This window comes from Corvus hawaiiensis, chromosome 3, assembly GCF_020740725.1.
Source record: "Corvus hawaiiensis isolate bCorHaw1 chromosome 3, bCorHaw1.pri.cur, whole genome shotgun sequence".
Taxonomy (NCBI): Eukaryota; Metazoa; Chordata; class Aves; order Passeriformes; family Corvidae; genus Corvus; species Corvus hawaiiensis.
This window is the reverse complement of record NC_063215.1, coordinates 27,278,930-27,289,385: the sequence shown is the minus strand read 5'-3', so window position 1 is coordinate 27,289,385 and position 10,456 is coordinate 27,278,930.

The window sequence follows — 10,456 nt, the reverse complement described above, 5'->3', positions numbered from 1 at the left end:
TGCCAGTCAAAAAGCAATAATGGAAGCCCCAACAGGAAAACAGCAATTCTCCATAGTTTATTGCCCAGTCAAATCTGAAGATAATTTCCTGGCATCAGCCATTGGTATTTTCCTGGCACCCGAACTTTTCCCTGTCAGACTTTCTACAAAAAATGTAGATAAACAAGCTACCCCCAGAAAAGGGTCCAATAATGTTTCATGATGGAAAGTGTTTCTAAGTTATCCAAAACAGAAGATCACTATGCATCTGCTAAAATGAGATCTAAGTATTCATTCTGTAATGCTAGGCTGTCTTGGAACTGGAAAACTAAACAATTTTAATTTCTTTCTATTCCCTTTAGGATAGCACTGTTATTTGCACCAAGATTTTGTGATATTATATATGCAAGGTATCATAAAATTACATGTAAGAGCAATGAGAAATCTTTATGTTATTTCTCAAAACATTTGAAAATAAATTACCTGAAATATGCAGGAATGCACTGACATTTTATAAAGAAATTTTGGGTGCATTATCTACTATGTCTACTAGATTTTTAAAATGGTAATATACATTTTATTTTGTTATTTGTTTTAGCTGTTAGAAGCCCACTATCTGGTAGCTGCAAATGCTACATGCTACCTGTAAATTTTGATAATATCTGGACAAAAGTTGCACATCCTAAATCCTCCAGTTAATAAAGAAACATGTCACAGAACCACCAGTCAGAAGCCTGACCATGAATTTTTCTGCTACATATAGATTATTCTTCTTATTAGTATTACAAACTGGGAAAACTGGGCACTTGGCATTCCAGAAAGAAAAGCTGTTGTTGAAAACTAAGGATTACCAAAAACAAGGGGTCCAGAAAAAAAAAAAAAAAAAAGTGAGAAAATGCAAGCAGCAGCTCAACACAAACTGGCAAAACTTTCTGTCTAACTATCCCAGACCAGCAATGATCTGCTGGCTGGGATGGAAAGTGGACACCTAGTGAGCAAAGCAAATTAGTGAGTAGATGCTTGAGATAGCTGAGTAGGGTAAAAGCTCTAATTTTTTTTCTTCTCAAGTGAACCATAGTACCCAGAACCAGTCTGAATTCTTGTTTACTCTATTTGTGTAACAATGTTTTTAAGGATTAGAATATAACCTTAGAACAATATTATGAAATGCCAAGAAAAAGAAAGAAAGCTAAAAAAATTTTTAAAGTGCCTACTTTTACAATAAAAGGCTTGATACGGGCTTTGAGATCACTGAAACACACTATTTTTCTGGGCAAAACTCCAGGTATAAAAGACTTAAAGTGGATATAGGATCAATATCACTGGAATGTCTTAAGTGATCTCTCAAACTCTAAAGGAATAGTTAAAGAGAATGATGAAAGAGCTGTGAATTTTAAGAACAGGACCACAGAATAATCCTCACCCAAGCTACTAGATCTACTAGCATTCCGGGTTTTTTTAGTTTCATAGGTTGAATCCTCTGATTTTGATATTTGTGGAGGAAGGGGTGCAAAGTTCCCAGGTTAAGATATATTCAGGACAGATATGGTTTTAAAATGGCTTTAGGTTGATTCACCAATGGTCAGCCTCAGTTCTTTCTGAAGTTACCTGAATTGTAGCTTACAGTGGCCTGAAAAATTCTTCCTGTGAATGTGAATCACAGGTGATCTGACATGGTTTTACTGAGGTTGGACAGGGAGGCTGGAATCCATCTAGCTTATGGTAGTATATGCAAACTTGTTGCCCAAAACCGTAACAAGAAACTGAAGCTCACTTTGCAGTCAAAGCAGATAAGATAAATGAGATTAAGCCTCTTCTAAAGGTGTTAACTCTCCACTAAGGAATGTAGCACTAACTAGCTTTAGGTCAGGTTGCTGGCTTTGAGAGGTGTAGTTTATGTCTAAATGAATACCAGAATGTTAAAACACAATCTACTTTTAAAAAAGCTATTTTCTATATTATCTAATTTGTATTTTGACAGCAGAGTCTTTAGGTCTCATCAGTATATCTAGATTTTTTTGTGCAATCCATGAGTAAGGACTTCATTAGTGGAAACAAGTAATCTAATATGATGATTGGAAAGCTAAACAGTATTTTCTGTAGGTTATACTTTAAATCCTGTCCCCTTCTGAACTGGGTTTATAGGCCTGAAATAAACAGAAGCACTCATTTCACAGATATTTTCCTGGTGCTTGGCACCTGACCTTGATCACAGTCATCAAACCATTTTTGAAAGACAATTGGAAGACATGATGCCCTTTTTTCAGCAGTTGAGTGTCTAACACACTAAATCAGTATGTCTTTAGTTGAAGAACATACATGTTGGCCTTGCATAGTCATTAGACTGTAAACTCTTATAAAGAAAAGCTTTGTTAAAAATTCCTGAAGAATCCAGTATCATCAGTATTTCCTGGGCCAAAGGAAAATCAGACTCTACTCCTGACAGTTTAGGGCATTCACTTGAAAGAAGAGACCTGAGTTGTAATCCCTCCTTTCATGATAGTCTCTGTATTAGGGGTTAAGCATTTGCTCATGTGAGAGGTGGAAGTGCATTGTCTTCTCTAGAAAGTGCCCTAATCATGAGGCTACAAGTCACAGGCCTGGTCTTTTGTCTGGCAGACGTGTAACAGCTGCAAACAGGAAAGAGATTCAACAGAGGGGATTCTAAGGAATCCTTATTGTAGAAGACAGTGAAGAGACCACAATAGTAGGAGTCTGCAAGTCTAGTGTTTGGTTGGCTTTCCTAAAAATCAGTAAATACACGGGAAAGGCGGTGGGCGCTATATTCCACATCATAGAGGCTACATGGCTATGACTGCTGCCACCACCACACACATTCTGTGGAAAGGAATGCTTTTCAAGGAAAAGGTTTTTAGGGCTTTAGAGAGTCTTCTCTGTGACATGGGAACCAGTTGCTGAAGACTGTAAGGAGACAAAGGATAAGACACAGCCTTGCCAATGTCACACTCAGTCCATGCCGATGCCATTGCCAGCTGCTCTATCCTTCACATATTGCAGAGCAAGCCTGCACACTTCCAGACTGGCACCTGCCCCTAAGCAGCAATGGGACTATGCAGTTCCAGGCACTTTCCTGAAATTGTGACAGTATCAAAAGATACTGGAAGCCAAGGGATTACTTTCTAAAACTGTCTCGAACAGACTGCTAATTAGTGTTTTGTCTGATAGCCCTTTCATAGCTGGATGCAGCTGGATGGAAATAAACCACAAAGGGAGCACATTTTTGTTTATCATTAATTTTTACTTAGTTTTGTATAGACTTGTGAGACCGTGCAGTAATCTTCTCAATTTGTCACACATTGTAAACTCATTTAGTAAGTTTATTCATTCCAGGAGTCTTTTTTTGTTACTTCTTACAAGTCTAACCAAATTAATACATTTTATAATGAGTTGGATCATGTGATATTGCTCAGACTAATCTGGTGAGCTTCTACTTAATTATAATATTAGATATTACTAAAGTTTATTATTAAATTTTCCAATGCCCTGAGGGCATTTTCCATGTGGTAGAAAGGCAGGGCTCTGGGAGTACTTTTTTAGATTCTTAAAATCAGGCCAGCCCTCCTGTCACATTTATGTGAAAAAATAATTACTTCAGTTTACAAAATAAACAATCAGAAATACAAACTTCTCTCTCTCTTGCTTTAATACCTACATCTGTATCAGATCAAAATCAAGGCATTTACCCACTAAATGATGGCTTGCAGACCAGGGGCAGCAAGGCGTATGGGTCAGATGGGAGTGTAGATATAAAACACCCTAAAAGTTTTAAACCCCATAAGGCTCTGTATTTTAGGTACAAATATCAGTTGTTTTAAAGATTCATCCTCTTTAGCCAGCAGTAGGGTTACCTTTTTGTGAGAGAGCCAGTGCAACCTTTACTTCTCTCCTAGTCCTCACAGGCTTAAAGCTTATTTTGTTCTTAACAGATGTTTGAGACATCTTTATCAGCAATTTAAAGAATCAATGTTTCGGCAGTATCCCTTGCAGTTTAGCTACTGTCTTGGTTTTGAATTCAGGTGCTTTAAAATGTCTCACTACCTAAAGATTGAATAAAACAATTGCTTTTACCTATAAGTTTGTCTCTTTAATCATGTTTTAGTGGGTGAAGTATGGTTGTCTCCTAGGCTTTCATTCACCTCCACCAACAGAATATTCTTCAGAAAAACCTTGCTTTTGCCTTGACAAGGATCTTAGGACATGTTAATGCTAGCTTTCTGATAGGAACTAACAAAAAGACTTCTGAGTGAAGCAGTTCCACTCTGCAGGGTAGACTCTTATCATCTTGAATGTGTGATCAACCGTGACTCCAGAATTTCAATGAGGAAATACTGTCACAGAGCTGTGCAAGGGGCTAACCCCGGCCGTGGGGGTTGAAAATCTTCAGTTCAAAGGACCGCTGCTTGTGCAGAAATGAGTCATCCTTCTCAGCTGAACTGCAGCATTGGCTGTACAGTCAGCTGCCACACTGCTGCTGTGGCAGCTTTGCAATGCCACTCTAATGTTTTCTACATAGATACCTACATTAGGAGTGTTCTTGGACCTGTAGTTCACTTTTGGAAACTGGGGGCTCTGAAATCATGCTGAGGTCACTGATAGCTCATATGTACTTAGTTTCTCCCTCTTGAATAGAAGAATGACTGCCAAGTATTGGGGATAGCTCTCACAGCTACCGCAAGCATTGGCAGATGGAAAGGTCTTACAGAACTATTTGAATACAAATGCAGTAAATAGCATACAATAATTTTGTCCTGCAGCACCCAGTGGAAGAATAAAGAAAAATAAATTTAGAAGGACAGACCCAGGGCAGTCATTGCTAGGCTTCAAAGCCACTGTCAGTGATAGCTGTAAGCATACAAGGAACACATGAGGGACCCTGTGCATGCTTATGTCTTGGTAACATATACATTGTTCCTAGGAGACCCACTGAAAAAAACTAAGGTAATAGAACCCAAGGCAGAGCTTAATCAGGAAAGAAATACACTTCTTCTTCTTCTTCTTCTTCTTCTTCTTCTTCTTTTTTTTTTTTTTTAAACACAGACCAGACCTGAATGCCTATAGGATGCCTGTGAAGAAGGGACTGCTTTAGCTTCTGAGGAGTGTAATTTTACGGCCAAGACCACTGGTCTTTTTCCATTTTTGGCAGCTTTTTACCTGTGTTTATCTGATCTGACTCATGAGGTACCAGATTATTCCTTTTTACTTTTTAATTGGATTGTTTTTATCTGATGCTGCAATAAGTTATTTTGGCATAAATACAGTTATTGAATTCCTTTTTAGCTGGACATTGACTTCATATAAACTAACAGTATCTGAGGAAGTAAAAAGAATAGCATAGTCAGACTAGCTGCTTCTTAAATTAAAACAATTTCTTCGTAAGCCTAAAGCAAGCATAGACTATAGGGAAAAAACTGCCAAATAGTCAAAGAAGAGCCACAAAAACAAGAAGATACCTATTTTTTTCTGGGCCATTAGTTATTTTCCCTTTTCCCAATATGTATACCGAGATTTTGAGTAAAGTCTATTTTCTACTCCTCCCACCCTAGAATTATTTATTCCTTCTATCAAAGATGAATTTCTAGCCTGTGAGCAGCCTTTAGCAGGTAAAAGCACACAGTAGAACACCAGTACTGATGAAGAATTCATATGGAGCCACAGTGAGCAACTCACAGGAGTTCCACCTCTTCTCCTCTCACCCCAGTCTGAAGCTCTCTTCCTTCATTTTTATAGGGCCTTTTTAAAAACAAACCTGATAACAGCACATTAAATCTATCATCTACCAAGTTACTGATGTAAAAAATAGGACTTTTCCTGCCATCAAGTGATCAAACTGAATTCTTGAAAATACTGAAAACATCACGTAGGAGTGCTGAAAAATTGCAAAGAACTTTAGTGAACAGGTGAAGTCAGTGTTGGATAACTGATAGTTCCAATTGCTACTTATCCTTCCCCTTTGTGCCAAACCAGAATAAATTTCTTGTGAAAGGTCAGAAGGCAACCAGATAAAATCAATTCAAAGGAACAGGGAACCTGATGAGGTTGAGAGGATTTGAAAAAAATCCACTATTTCCAATGTTGTTAACTTTCTTCTAAGGTGCCTAAGAAAGTTAACAACAATTTGATGATTGCAGCACAGTCTCTTGCATAGGGAGGCAGTGGTGTCTCTCTTTAAGCATGCTCTTAGTAAGCATAAGCTGAGGGGGAAAATCCCCAACACGTTAACAATTGGAAACTTCTTCCTTAAGTAAATAAAATCTGATTTATAAATTATAATGTGACTTCTAATCAAACATAGACTACAGTCCTAAGTCAGAAATGTGGGTAACTTTTTCTGTTTCTGTCAAAGGATTTTATCTCTATCTAATCAGATGCAGCCATCAGATTCACATGCCCAAAGCCATGCGCCTTGGGAAAATGAAAGGTAAGCGAGTCAATGCAGAAATTCTATAGCTGGTATCTGGTCTTTCTTGAAGTTACCTACTTCCAACCCTGTGAAGTATTCCTTACAGTAAATAGACTGTATTTAAACCAGGACAACCTCTCTGCTTAAACCAGGACATTTGTAAACCTGAAACAAGGGAAGCTGGCAAAATTGACAGGTTTTTTTTTTTTCCAATGCCCTATTGGAAAAATTCCCCTATTTTATGGGAATATGTGCAGTTTTTCTGCTAAATTAGGGGTTGCTTTCAGCCATCAGAGACTAGGTTTTTTATGGTAATGTATCCAAATCTGTGCTCAGTAGAAACACATAACCTCAGTATAGTAGAATATGGATTGATTATTTTTTCCAACAGATGCGTTACTGACATGAGAAAACCATATGATCAGCTAAAAGAGATTAAGTTCTCTGTGTCTTACAGAGAACAATTGAGTAGTTTGGTAAGACATCTACCCTCTCTTGAAGAGAAAGAGCCAGTACATTATTCAGCACAGCTTTAAGCTTATTCTTACGTACCTACCTAAGTTCCCAGTTTGTTAAGAAACCTCATTTTGTCCCTTCCTTACACCTGTCTTCCCATATTTTTCTTGCATTTAAATGTAGAAATTGCTGTTTATGGTAGAAAAAAGTATAAGCAGAAATGAGCTTAAAAGGAGATATAACGTTATTTTGCTGTTATGCATTTAACATTCAGCAGTCTCTCTCAGCTACACACATGCTTCTTACAGGATTCTCAGGACACAGATTAATACAAGAGGATAAAAAAGCAGTTTGGTTAGCAGAAGACAGGCAGCAGTGTAGAGACTAAACATAAGAAGTCCAGTTATTTAATTTATATATACATATATATATAAAGGGAAAAAAAGCAAGCACAGTGGAACTTTTTAACTCTTCAAATAGAAGACCGTTGAATGCCAGCTGCCCACCAAAGCCACTCCATCACTCCCCTCCTCAGCTGGACAGGGGAGAGAAAATATAACAAGAAGTTCATAAATTGGGATAATGGCAGAGAGAAATCACTCAACAGTTATGTCACAGCCAAAACAGAGCTGGCTTATGGAAATTAGTTCAATTTATTAACAACTGAATTCAGAACAGGATAATTGAGGAGTAAAACAAATCATAAAACACCTTCTCCCCACCCCTCCCTCCTTCCTAGGCTTTATTAGTCATTCTCTATTTCCTGCCCCTGAGCAGTGCAGGGAGACAGGGAATGGGAGATTATGGTTAGTTTAGTTCATCACATTGTTTCTGCCACTATTTCGTTCTTAGGGAGAGGAGTTCTTCCCTGCTCCGTTGTGAGTTCTTCCCGTGAGCTACAGTTTGTCACAGCCTGCTCCAGTGTGAGTCCCGATGAAGTCACAAGTCCTGCCAGCAAACCTGCTGCAGCGCGGGCTCCTCTCTCCACAGGTCCACAGGTCCCACCAGGAGCCTCTTCCAGGATGGGCTTCCCACAAGGTCACAGCTTTCGGGCTGTGACCCACAGCCAGTGGGAGTTCCTCCATGGATTGTGGGTGGGTCTTTGTTCCTCCATGATCTGCACCATGGGCAGCAGGGGAATCTCAGTTCCGGCGCCTGGAGCACCTCCTGCCCCTCCTTGTCTGACCTTGGTGTCTGCAGAGCTGCTCCTCTCACATTTTCTCACCCCGCTCTTCCCTGGCCGCAATTACGTCTGCACAAATAACGTGGGGTTTTTTCCCCTTCTTAACTATGCTATCCCAGAGGTGCTACCACTGTCACTGATGGGCTCAGCCTTGGCCAGCAGTGGGTCTGTCTTGGAGATGGCTGGCATTGGCTCTATTGATATGGGAGAGGCTTCTGGCAGCTTCTCAGAGAATTCACCCCTATAGACCTGCTGCTACCAAAATCTGATCACACAAACCAAGTACAAAGACATGTGGAATTATTTTAAAAAGTCACTAGTCAAGATGACTAACAGCATGACCAGTTCATCTGATATATAAATTGAAATTTATATAATGGAAAAGGAAAAAAGATGAATGAAATGGCAATTGTTCTGAATTACTGGGAATATAAATTAATGAAATCATCAATCTGACATAGTCTGATGCCTCAACATATGTTTTTTTGAAAAATATTTAAGTTCCGAAAAATAAGTGCCTAAATAAGTCTGCCTGAAGAAAAAAACCCAATCTCTTTCAATTTTTATGGCAGAGAAATACTCATCCTCCTTAATTTTTAAGACCAGCACAAAATTCATCCAGAGTCAGTGGAATGCAGTGCTGGTGCATGACAGCAGTTCCAGCAGATTGGAGTACATCTGCTGCAGTGGCCTTGTGCCTGAGTCAAAGTCCATTGTCAATGACAATACTCATATTAAAACCAATGGTCATTCACGTAAGGATGCCAGAAAAAAAAAAAAAGAGAGAAAAACATCACTGAAAATTTTAAAAACTTGCATTGATGACAATATCTTTTTCTTTTTTTTTTTTTTTTAAGTGGGCTTCAGAAGAGAACTTTTGGAAACATCATTAAAGGACTCAATTAATATTGTAAATATTGCAGTTACTCTGTGCTTGCACAGGACTTCCATGGTGTGGGCAGTCTGGTGAAATGATTCTGAAGGTCTTCAATATATGTCCATTCTGCATTTAAAATGTTTGTTTTGTTGTGTTGTCATGAGCAAGTTATGTTTAAAACAAGGTATCTGAATATGAAAAAGAGAATTGAAAATACAGGAGCAGAGAAAAGTTTGGCGTAATTCATTTAAAAATTATTTTTTAACAAATCTCTTCAAATTCGTCAGGTTATGTATTTAAAAATAAAAAAAAAGGGTAATTATATTTGAGGAACTCTTAGGCAGCTGACATTTATCTAGTTTGGAAAGTATTATCGTGTGAAGTTTCTCACAAGTTTTTAATTTAACAATTTCTAATTTCCTATCTGTGTACAGTGCATGAAATTTATAGAAATGCATAGTAATTAATACTTTTTGGGGTTTTTTTGGTAAATCTGTAAGTTTGACTCACCCTTGAGATGTCAAGGTTTAAAATAATAGAGCAAAATCCTGTAAAATGAAGATCAGAAGGCTATATTGTTGTTCAGTCATTAAATAAAATTAGTAGGATACTGACTGAACTGGGACAGTGCTTAAACATAGGTAACAGTGGTATGATCTATCCTGAAATTTCATCTGCTCTGAAAGAAATTATATAATCATGGAGTTAGATCCTAGAGCTTTGGAATGAATTATTTGGAAAATGAAATAATTGCAAGATGAGACTGCACTTAATACTCTATTTAGGAAAAGAATGAATCATCATGCATTTGCTCCATGGGTGAACTGAGCTTTGCAATAGTTGAGACTAATACAGCCCAGCTCCTGAAATAAAGCAAACCCATTTGCTCTGGCACAAACAGCAAATAAACTCCATCACTTTGAGCAGATTTGACAACATTTGCTGAGCTTTAAACATTTTTGTTCTTATTACTCTGTTTACTCTTACTGGAGCTAGTCAGGCACTGCCAAAACCACAAACTTGCTATCTGTTTGTCTGCTTTTTAAATTTCCTAAGTTTTGATTGTCCTTATCTTCTGCATTTATTATGCACATCTCTAAGAGACCTATGAGGAGTTCAACCAAATTCTGGCAAATTCTCCAAAAAAGAAACATTTGGAAGCATTAAATGCCTTTGCTAACATTAAGAAGCAAGGAGAAAGGGTAAGTTTTGAAAGTTTTGAAATTCCTCATGATCTGAAGGTTTTAAAATTTGGGTTCATATTGGTTATTCTAAATTTTATGGATGCAAATGCTCATTGTGGACTATGAATATTTAGGAGTCAAAGTGCTCTTATCTAAATGAAAACCTGTTAATTTGAAAGCCTTTTCATGGAGAACTTTGAGAAAAAATGACTAAAAAAGCTGTTACCGTTCTTTATTCTTCGGAACTGGAAATCTGTCTCCTGTTACGCATTAAAATATTACATTCAGATATGCTCAGTTTTGATCAAATAAATTGTGAAATAATTTATAACATTGTGCCATGATTTACAGCTAAT